Here is a 12202-nt window from a genome sequence, read left to right on the forward strand (position 1 = left end):
TGGGTGTACCTACAGACAGGGGAACGAGGTGCTGGCAAGCAGTGCTGTGGAAATGGAGCTGTGGGTCCTGCTCAATAAACTGAACATGAGCCAGCAGTGCCCGGGCAGCCAGGAGGGCCAACCCTGTCCTGGGGTGCATCAGGCACAGCATGGCCAGCCAGGCAAGGGAGGAGATTGTCCTGCTCTGCTCTGAGCTGGGGCAGCCTCACCCCGAGTGCTGGGGGCAGTTTCAGTCACTGCAATGTAAAAAGAACATTAAGTTATTAGAGAGTGTCCAAGGGAGGGCAATGAAGATGCTGAAGGGCCTAGAGGGGAAGCTGCATGAGGAGTGGCTGAGGTCACTTGGTCTGTGCAGCCTGGAGAAGAGTGAGGAGAAGCCTCATTGCAGTCTACAGCTGCCTTGGGAGGGAAGGCACTGATCTCTTCTCTGTGCTGACCAGCAACACAACCCAAGGTTTATGTTGTATATTGGGAACAGGTTCTTCAGCAAAAGGGTGGCTGGGCACTGGAAAAGGCTCCCCAGGGAAATGGTCACAGCTCTTGACAGAGTTCAAGAAGCATCTCTGGCATACAGTGTGACTCTTGGTGTGTCCTGTGCAGGGCCAGGAGTTGGACTTCAAAGATCCTTGTGGGTCCCTTTTAACTCAGAATGTTCTGTCTTCTGTGAAGTGATCTAAAGTTTGATTTACAGTGCACCAGTAATAGGAAATTTCAAACAGTCCTGTGAAGTTTAGACACTTTTAAAATTGATTCTTTGGTAATTTACATCTCAAAACTTCTGGATGAGCATATTTCTGGTTTCAGAATTGCAGGAACATTCAAGAAGCCTGAAAGGTTTCTGGTGCTCTGCTGATACTCAACAAGAGTAATGGCAGGTAATTATAGGTTTGGTAGCTTGCCAAAAAACCTTGGGAAAAAAAAGAAATGTTGATATGAAATTCAATTAATAAATACAGAATAATAATTTATTACAGCCAAAATAATTTTACAGAATATAGGTCTCATCAAACAAATTAATAAATTTTTTATGAGACTACAAGAATGAAAAAGATAACAGTATGGATACAGTAGTCAGAAAAGATATTTGAACCTCCATTGACTATCATTGATCTTGTTTAAGAATTATCACTACAAAATACATGACAGAAGCTGAGAACTGCTCAATAGTTATGTATCAGAAAGCAGCTGCTTTTGTCCTTTGTCTTATAACTCAATATGTTAGTAGCATTCTTCAGGGTTTGTTTTCAGGCTTGGTGTTATTCAAAAGAATAATTAAGATTCAAATGTAGATATATAGCTACTTATAATGAAAGGGTGGCTGCCCCCCACTAAATAACAATAGCATCAATGTCATCAAGCTTGCTTCCTGTTCGAACACTTGCAAAACAAATGCATTTACAAGTATAGGAAACATTTATGTCAGTCTCACAAGTAACAGAATAGTTCTCAGCAAAGTTCCTTAGAAATTAGAAAATGAGATAGAAATAAATTGTCCATTTTTTTCATTAGTCATAAATGAAATTTCACAGGGATCTTTACTGAGCTCATTTCCTCTCTTACATATGCATAAAAAAACTGGAAAAGAAGATGAAGCCTCATGTGAGGCAGTTTGCTGATGAAATGTATAATCCAGCCTATAAAAGTTGAGGGCTGGCTGCCAAGACCTTACAGTAACAAACATGAGGCCTAATGAAATGTAATGTATATATACATAAGGCAAAGTACCAAAGTAGTTAAACCAAAAAACGTCAAATCAAACAGACAACAGAGCTTTCAACATCACAAATACTATCTATTTTTAATTCTGCCACCTTAATTTTTTTTTATGCAGAAAGCTTTAAATCCAAACCTTTCAAAATTCAAGCCGAGACAAGAAAAGAATCTTAACACTTTCAGCCAGAAGGCTTACTCTGAGATAGAAATACAAACTGAAAATGGGGAGTGTATCAGGAAGTGCTGAACAATATGAAGAAGAGGTTTCTGGTATCAGCTCTGCTCTGTTGAATGTTAGTGGTATCTTGCCTATCATCCAAGTGGTTCTTGGAGATTGTCTTCATCTACTGGTTCAGAGTGCACAAACAGTTTAACAATGTGAGGTGAGCTCTAATTTTTCCACCAACCTCATTCCCTTTATTGCATCTTTTGACAGCTGTATAAAGAATGCTCATTCAAATGTTTTAGAAGTCTTCTGTGATTCTCTTTCACATTCAGACCTGTTATTCTGAAGACAGGTTATCTTTCTTTCTTTTAAAACCTAGCATAGCAATATTAAGTGACAAACATCACAATTTTGAACTACATTTACTATGTCCCAAATCTCCTAGTCAAAAAAACTTAATTAAATTACCTTCATAATAGATACATACAGAAGGATTGACAAAAAAATGAAGCAGTAACCTGATGTTGAGTATTTAACTTGAACTGGTGGGAGGTACCCTTGGTTCTGGAAAAACTTATAATTTACTAATGTTGATAGAAAAAAATTGAACTCAAGGATTAAAATGTAAGTCAGAATACCAGGTCTACTAAAAGGAAAGAATAACTGCAAATGCTTTGGATACTAAAATGAGAAAGACAATTTGCAGTATAACATGAGTCACCTTGGACAGAATATTAGAACACCTGCAAAAGCTACAGCGTGAAGCAAAGCTATCGAATGGCTGTCACCTGAAAAATAATGTTTGGCAAGAGCTACCGTGAACAGCATATTAAACCTAAGCTGGCATTGTAAAATGGTGAAACAAAAGACAAGAACAGTTGCATAGGAAACATGGAGAAGGCAAACAATTTATTCTTTCAATATGAGCACATGAATATTAGAAAAATGGTCAACACATTAAACCCACAGATCAATTTCTTACCACCCTGACACAGAGGTTAGGCCCTAAAAGCTTTTGTCATACAATAAAGTTAAAGGTGCTGGTATACAGATATAAACAAGATTTTGGATCAGAAATCTGTGCAAAGACTGTAGCTGACAAGCCAATGAGATCATCAGCATAGGCCCAAAGAGTAGAGACCACTCCAGCCAAATATCTCGGTATGCTAGACTTATGGAAGAACAGCCACAGCAGAAACAAGTGAGAAGTTACTGCTGAAATCTAAACTCTGATATAAATAGTCATGTAGCTACTAAATAAATTTGGTTAAGACTAATCTGGATTTCTCTACTTCACTTTGCCTTGTTTTGCATAAGCTCAACCTTCTGAAGTTGTCAGTCAGCTGAAAAAAATTTCAGGGATATGTGGAAGGACAGATGCAAATTGAAGGAAATAAATGCTATTTTCCCCTATTGAGCAAGGAACCCCAGCTTAATTTCACCTTCCCAGCCTTTCACTGCCTGCTAAACCAAAACAAAAATCTTGAGGAAAAGCAACAAAAATTACTTCACCAGCAATTTATAAGGCTGAAGTTCTTTCTCCATAGAAAACCAGAATCACTAGAATTGTTCTAGAGAAGCTAAGAGAGAGTTTGTATTGATTTCATCATCATGTGCTTAGGGAAGAAGAATGGCTCTGCAGGTTTTCTCCCTGTAGATATCCACAGCAGAGCATGAGAGTCAGGACAGGAGGAAAAGGAGGCCTGTCACAAGATTCTTGGTGGTTGGGAAAAAAATGAGATAGACGAAAGAAAAATTAAAGATTTTGTGAAAAGTTCAGGTTGCCTCCTGACTGTAATACTATAAATACTGAAGCGTTGAAAACTGAGAAGGTTCATAAAATCAGGCCCTTAGTCCTCTACTTTTCCCCACTTAGCACAGTTGACTACACCTTTTTTCCCAGTAAAAATGAATTCTGATTAACATCCCGAAGAGCAACTCAAGACTAAGATGAGAGGCAGAAGAAATTATTGAACAGAGCTAGTATTGGTACACATATCTAAGCACACTTTTACAGCTCTGCAGTTCCCTTTTCATGTACCTCCCACTGACTCCTCTCTATGCAGGCACCTCTCTGCCTGTACAGGTAGTTCTTGCTAATTTATCTCCAAAAAGGTTATGTGGGATGAATACATGAAATGCAACCTGGCTTTGATTCTGTGTTTCAAAAATGGAAACATCAATTATAATAAGATACTTAATTCTTCAAAGAAGTGTCATAGCATCTTTTGTATGGAGATCAAACATCCTTGGTGTCAATACAGCCTGTTTGGTAAGGGATTCTGTTGAAAGGTGCTAGGCAATTTCAGCTCTCCCTGTCTTCAATGCTGTAACAGACCTCAGCATGTACAAGGAAGTTCTTGGCATTTCACAAGGATTGGGACAGAGTGAGAACATTAGGAGATAGTTTGCTTCCTAATATTTTAGGTCTGACTCATCCAGACCTGACATTTACAGCCTTATAAAAATATGAACATCTTCAAGAGCAATTAAAAGAGAGCCAGTCTAAAAGAGCTATTTATATCAAAGAGAAAAGAAATAACTTTGTGTTGACTGTCTAAAAAAGCGTGACAAAGCCTAATTACATTTATTCAAAATCTAGCCCAAATAAAATGTCAAGATGATGGCTCTCTTTCAAATTTAGAGCTGCATAAGGAACATACAGGGAAACAGACTGTAATAGATATAACCAAATCCAAGTCTGTATTAAATGAAAAGCTGTTAAAAAAAAAGTGAACCATTTTCATAAAAGTAACATCATGACAAATCAGAGGAAAATAAACGTCATCTTCTTGCCTTTAAGAGGACACTAATTCAGTGTCACCAACTAAAGAGCAGCACAGAGACATGAGGAATAAGGGATGAGGCAGTAGGGAGAATTTCTTAGAAATTATTTACCTTCTTAAACAGCATGGGTTTAAATGGCAGCAGAAGCACATTAACCTAGGTTCTTAGTCAAATTCAGTTGCTCAGGTTCACCCTCAAGATCCCCTGCAGAACCAAGCTCAAGCTGTTAACTGAAGCAAAAAGCCAAATTGCTGTCTCTTCCCTGAAGTAAAGATATATTGCCCAAATTATTTCCACTACTGGAGCAAAGGAAAACAAGGGCAAGTGAATGAAAAGAGCACATTTGAAAGTGTTCAGACATCCTGAGTGAAGAAATTGTGATAGTTATAGAAAAAAAAACAAGAAATTAAGAACAACTCTTTAACAAGTTCTCAAGTCTCTCTTACATATACCTTCTCCTTGCTTACCCTCCTACCAGCTAATTTCATCTTTGAATCAATTGCTGCCTGTCCTTACTTTTCCCTCCCCTCCCTTCTCCATTGGCAACTGGGTTTAATTTCACAGTTCATAACACTGGCAGTCTCCAAACTCTTTGTGGTTTGCCCTCTAGAGGCTCTCAACAATTTTGTGTACCACAAATGAACACAGTACCTCCTCTGGGATTAATCCTGCTATCCTTTAGCTGAGAGCTCTCCCCATGGAAGAAGTCATATTGCTTGTTTATCTAGAGAAATATTACAAAGCCATCAAAAATAACTCCAGTGTCATCATTAAGAAATGCTCTAATAAGGATTGAAAGAAGTAAATCAAAAGTCATTACTATAAAGCTGCTTCTTTCTACATACTCTAGATGAGTCATCAAAAGCATACAAGCGTGTTGAATACCAGTATTCAGATAGCATCTCTGCAACATCACATAGTACAGGGAAGTTTTATTAAAACAAGGAACTTGAGATCTCAGTCCAATTCTAATTACAAGCTCACACTTAGTTCTGTAACTGCCAGATGTCAAGTCAGAGCTGCCAAAGTGAAGCAGAACAGATGGCATAGACCCATTTAAGGCTCTGAGTTTTGAGAATGGGTTTGGGGGATTGCATAGTGGGATTTTTTTTTGTGCCAAATAAAGTACTAGGGGATTTTTTCAGAATCTATAGGAAAAAATAATTTCAGGACAAATGAAAGACAATCCAAAGTCTCAAGCAAAATTAGCGGATACTTAAACTCCAATACTGATTTTTCTCTAGTGGGAATTTTTATAATAAATCCTCCTTTCTGAATAATTTGATGGTTTTAATATTAAAAAAAATCTGTAAAACTTCAAGCCATCCCATAAAGTCTCTTCATTTCTACACAAAGAAAAAACACTATAAACAAATCTTGTCTCTGAGTGCAGTAGAGAAATGTCAGACTGAAAATTAGAGAAGTTAAATAAACAAAAATAATTTTCTTTTCCTAGTGCTTGTGGTAGCATTCACACAGAAATCTTATACCTGGTCTTCTATTAGAAGTTTAAAGGACTTTTATCATAGGAAAAGTGGCTAAATAGAACTGTTTATCACTGACTCAAGTCCAAAGGAGAAGAAGTTCAAGATATGTGTCCTCTTGAAATCACCAAATTCTTCTTCACCTAGAAACAAAATCCCATGTGATACTGAGGATCTTCTTCTTCAGTTCCACTGGGAGCTGCAGATGACCAACACCTCTTAAGGCAGTGTTGTACACGACTGTTGAAGAGCTCTTTCTACTCTAATTCAAAGTGACAAGTGCTAAGGATGGCTTTTGACACGTGAACAACTTCAGTCCAAGAAACTGCTGTATTGGGTTTGCACTGCAAGTTTCTGGTGGGGGTGGGAAAGCGACGTGCGGCTTCCATGAAAAGCTCCTAGAACCTTCCTCCATGCCCAACAGAGCCAATTCCATCCAGCTCCAACACAGAACCTTCACTGACCAAGGCCAAGCCCATCAGCAAAGGTAGTAGACCTTCTGTGATAACTTACTTATGAAGGAAAAAAAGTTATTGTGCAGGAGTAATTGTGGCCAGAGAAGAGAATATGTGAGAGAAGCAACTCTGCAGACATCAAGGTCAGTGAAGATGGAGCACATGGAGCTGGAGCAGAGATTCCCCTACAGACTGTGATGAAGTCCATGGGGAGGCAAGCTGTCAGTCTGTCACCCTGCAGCCCTTGGAGATATGTGAGGTGCAGACATTCACCTGCAGTCTGCAGAAGAGACCCATGCTGAAGCAGATGGATGTCCACAAGAAGGCTGTGACCCTGTGGGAAGCCCAAACTGGAGGAGGCTCCTGGCAGGACCTTTGTACCCATGGAGAAAGGAACCCACACTGGAACAGATTCGCTGGCAGTCCTGTTGGGCCCCATGTTGAAGCAGCTGGTAAAGAACGGTAGCCTGTGGGAAGGACTCATGTTAGAGAAGTTTGTGGAGGACTGTGTCTTATGGGATTGACCCCATTTTTGAGCAGGGGAAAGACTTCTTTTCCTGAGGAGGAAAAAGCAACAGAAAAAACAAGTGATGGACTGACCACAACCCCCATTCTCATTCCCCTGTACCTCTGAAGGAGAAGAGCAGGAAAGAAGCAGTGAATCAGGAAAAAAAGCCTGGAAAGAGGGAGAGATGAGAGAGAAGTGGGTCTAAGATTAGTTTTACTTCTCCTTATTCTACTCTGATTTTGATTGGTAATAAATTCAATTAATTTCCTCAAGCTCAGCATGATTTGCTCATGACAATTTGTGATCTTTCCCTGCCCTTATCTCAATTCATGAGCCTTTCATTATATTTTCTCTTCCCTATCCAGTTGAGGAGGAAAGAGAGAGAGTGGCTTTGCTGGCATCCAGCCAGTGTCAAACTACCACCAGTGTGAGAGTAGGAGGCCAATTGTGTGCCACTGTAGTGCTGGTCTAGAGAGTGTCTGCTCAGAACATGGCAGCCAACAGGATCACACCATTTTCCCTAAACACACTGAGTTCCTTCTGTTTGAAACTTGCTTCCCTTGAGACCCTTTTTATCTCTTCATGTCTGTATCATTGCTACGCTGCAGTACTTAACCCCACAGCCGTCCTCCCAGAACAATGTTTGAAAATTCCTTTATGAGTCTGTGCAACATCAAGTGCTCAATGTTGCAAAGTACACAGCAAGGCAGGGGCAGATGACAAGAAACATACTCCTAAGTGTATTGAAGGATAGGTCAGTAAGCTCATATAACATGCTGGGAAAGAATTTAGAGAAAGGATGCACTAATGTACTGAAAATAAAACCCTAGGCCTAGTTTTCTTCTGCTCAACTTTCAATGTTTTTATTGGAAACCTGGCTGCCTTATAGCCTATTACTATATTTACAACCATTAAATCCCTCTGTATAATCCAGTGCAATTCAGAGAACAAGAAGCCACAGAAAAGAAATCCCTCTTCTCAAGAGGGTTTGATTTTAATCCCTTCTTGCAAAGAAAGTATCTATGCACCACTCATATTCTAGGCATATTTTTCACTTTTGTGCTTACATTCACTCATTCTTTAACAGAACAACTAAAAAGCTTCAAACATCCCTTCCATTTTTATTCCCCAACCTCAGTCTAATTGTGAGAGAAGGGAACAAGCTCCAGACTATCTCAAAATACAAAAGAATGTGTAGGATTAAAAGAAAGAAGTGGATAATTATGCAATAGAAAACAGAGAAATTCTTATTAATATTATTGTCTTTAACAGGGAAATAAGACAGTGAGCCAGGCTGAGTAGCTTCTCAAGCAATCAGCCTCCACTCATGTTTCTCTGCTATAATTGGTAAAACAGATTTAGGACCAAAGACTTAGGTTCACTAATTTATATTATCTTCATTATTATTTTAGACCTTATAGAACTTAACCCTAAAATGGAAACATTTTCCTTTAGAAATGGGGATAGGGAAATCAGGAAAGGTGATTAATGATGATATATCATTAATCTGAAACACAGAGATTAAACAATGAAAATATAACTTCTGGGGGAAAAGAAGATGAAGATAAAAGAAGAGGGGAATAAATGAGCTAAATTAGCAGGCTCTAAAGTGAGATCTTTCTGCAAAGTAGCTAACTTGTCTGGCATTTTATTTACAAAACTATCAGGCTACACAGGCTATCACACACTTCTCAGCTATGTACATCTCAATAACACAGTCCTTTCTTGCTGAGATTTTCAAACAACCATTTAATTTTCCTTTCTTCTTCAATGTCTGAAAGAGATTATTTTTAAATAAGTGAAACAGCTCAAAAATATGGAGATTTCAGAGAAGTTCCCAGTAAAATACTCTTAGACCTGAAACTCAACATCAATTTCCAACCTGTGCAAAATGAAGGAACCAAATATACCAGCCAGCCACCTAGAGGGGAAAAAAAGGAAAGAGTTGCATAGAAATGCAGGAGACAGAAAGTATATTTCATTAAGAGCTGAAGATAATTCTTCCCCCCTTTTTTTTTTCCTGTCCTACCAATAAATGGAGTTTCAGGAGAAGGAAAAAGTTATTTTCCTCATGCTCCTTCTCACACTGTAAGGCAATTATTCCTTTTTCTCAGTAAGTGCTCCACTTCTTTCACACTGTGGACCAGATTTGCCATGTGTCTGCACTTTAGAGAGCTAACTGCCACTATACCACATCAGCATAAAATGAACTAAGTCAGTAAAGTTCTTTAGGCTGGACTAGGCCCGTGAGCTGTTTCTCCCATTTCTGGTAAGACTTATTTACTCCATGTCTTTTGCCATCTGGCACAATCTAACAGTACCTCTCTGCCTCACTTTCTTATCTTCTCTCCAAGTCTCATTTACAAATCTTTGATCTTTGCCTTTCCCTTCTGCAGTTTCTCACCTGAATCTTTCAAACATTTGAATCTGCAGAGCATTCTACAATGGAGTGAAGTAATTGAAGGAAGGGTGAACAGCATCCAGCAGACTGTTCCCTTAGAGCTCATAGGATCCATTCATAACTCTTGTTTTTAATCCAAGTTCCTCCCAAAGTGATGCGTTTACACACAGTTCTCATTCTCAGAGAGAACGAGACATCTAAGGGCTGATACAGGCTGAGACATCTAAGGTCTCAGCCTAGTCCTAGATTGAATCTCACAAGTCAGCTTGAATATCTCATCATTACAATGTTATCAGTAAATAACCAAAAAAAAACTATATCATTCTTTAAAACTGCCATATCTACAGGAGACTTTGATATAATTAGTTTCTGCAACAGCAAAGGGAAAAAATGTGTCTTGAGTCAATTAATGTAATTTTGTAATAACCATTCAGCATGAAGTTTCTGTTTGCAGATATTTTTTTCTCAAATGAAATACATGATGAGATCACTAGTAGTTTTCTCCCAGTTTTTTCAGTGATTAGCTGTCTTGAAGATACTGAAGGTGTTCCTGATCCAGAAATATTAATCCCTGCACATGAATAATTTCATCCAAGGTAACAGTTCTCTATTTCTAAAGTAACATTTACATTCAAGCATTTATAAAATCATAGCCAAAACCAGAAGCAACTAGATCCATAAATGGGAAAGGCAGTAAATAACTTAAGATTTTACATATTCTAAAGCAGTCAAAGTTTCTCCAAAACCAATGTTCATTGAAAGCTAGGATGAATACAGCAAGATAATGAAAGATCATTTAACAAAATCTGCCATTTGTTTTCCTGGTCTGTCACCCATTTGATGCTTCTGCTGCCAGAATAGTGAAACTATGGAAAGTCCTATTTAAAACAAAAACTCCAGTTTGCATCCAGAAAAATATTACATATTGGTTTGTCATGTTACGTGACTCCAATAACTGAATTTCATGGTGCTTTTTCTGTCAAATTACATTTTCATTTTTTCATGACAGCAATAGTCAATTAGTCCGATTTTGTCAAAAACATGGTAGGAATTATTCAAAGACAAAAAATCATACAGAAGTGAAATTATTTTAAAATGTATAAAAATTCTTGAAGAGTAATCATTAAGAAATAGGCATTTTCATTTTCTAAGCTCTAATGAACTTGAAATTAACATTATCCATTGAAACTGTCTAACATATACTTATCTTCCTGCATGAAGCTAGAGGTTGTTGTTCACTTTAAATTATGACACAGAGGCACTTTCTGCTGAAAACAAAATGTGACTTTTTTCAGTTTTACTGATTGCCTTTGAAGAGAAATAAAATGTCACTGCTTCCCATGAAATTTGCTGGTAACTCATGTGAACCAGAAAGATATTTCTTTTTCTCAGTGGGAGACTGAGGTCTATGCAACCTGCAGTACAGAAGAAAAAAAAAATCTTTAGTTTTAGATATAAAACAAAGTTGTTTGGTTGCTGGATGAAAAAAAAAAAAAAAAGTAGTCAAGAAGTGGTTTTGAGTTCTTTTAAAAAACACCAAAAAAATTAATGCCTCTCAAAACACCCAACAAAATCCCAGAAAACAACTTTACATATTTCAATTAGCTTATACAGGTTACAGACTCCTTAGTGCAGGGATATGTTCTACCTCATATCTGCCCAAGATTTAGATTGTTAGTCCAGCATCTCCTGTTGAGGACTAAGTTTGACTCTTGCTTGTTAAAACCTAGCATGAAGCAAACACGAGCACAGCAGAAATCAGCATCTCAAAACAAGTTTTAAAGCAGGAAACTTAAATAAATTCATGGATTTTAAAGGACATTTCACAACTTCTTTGTTGTGTTTGCAATGAAAATTTCTGACACCATTGTATTCTTAATGTAGATTTTACTCTGTGAAAATATTCACACAAAACAAGTAACAAATGCCAGTAGTTACTATCAAGTGACTCTTCCTGAATCTCATTGCTTCAATATTTCCACTAGGTACTCCAAGAAACAAATGGTCAAGGTATCAGTAGCCTCCTGCAACACCAAGATGGAATTAAAGGAAAAAAGCAGAGCCATGACCTTGAAGGTATGATCCATAAAGGTTGAAACCAATAAAAAACCACATTTATCTCCCTTTCTCTCCCACAAGAAAATTTTTTCTTCAAATATCTTACCTAATTACAGAGAAATTGTAAAACTAGAGCATTCAATTTACTTAGACTTAAAGTTTTCATCCCAATTCCATTTTTCAAAGCTGAAAATTTTCTATTTCCAGGTTGGATGGTTTTTTTCCAGCAAAAGGTGGAGTGTATTCAATTCTGTTTAGAGGAGTGTATTCAGCAGTTCCATTCTACTACACTGACATTATGGTCAAAGTTTAAAATTTTTAGAGTTAAAAAATAAGGCAAAGGAAGGAGAAAATGTGATGATTCTGGATTTTTTTATATTCCATTTAGTGAGGAAGAAAAGAAAACCAAAATTAATTTAAAACTACATATAAAGCTCTTTTTTTTTCCCCTCATAAGGAGCTTCAGAGAGGAAGATAAAAGCTCTGGTTAGCAAATACAATCCGCTCTGAAGAGAAGGTTTAGATCCCCTCTCTGGAGTATGTTGAGCAAATATTTCTCTCTATCACCTGTGATCCAACAGACACAGTCTTGCTTGGTGATGTTTCTATTTTAAATTTTTTCAGCTAGAG

General features: G+C 37.7%; 1 long non-coding RNA gene across 1 annotated transcript in view; it reads right to left on the reverse strand.

Moving 5' to 3' along the window:
* Window positions 1-278: 278 nt before the first annotated feature.
* The window catches only part of LOC146767367 (uncharacterized), a 36927-nt gene continuing 25003 nt past the window's right edge, over window positions 279-12202 (reverse strand). Inside the window, exon 2 of the long non-coding RNA XR_014955700.1 lies at window positions 279-907. This is a non-coding gene — a long non-coding RNA (uncharacterized LOC146767367). The remainder of the gene's footprint in view (window positions 908-12202) is intronic.

Source organism: Lonchura striata, chromosome 5, assembly GCF_050655825.1.
Source record: "Lonchura striata isolate lonStrDom1 chromosome 5, ASM5065582v1, whole genome shotgun sequence".
In the NCBI taxonomy this organism is placed as follows: Eukaryota; Metazoa; Chordata; class Aves; order Passeriformes; family Estrildidae; genus Lonchura; species Lonchura striata.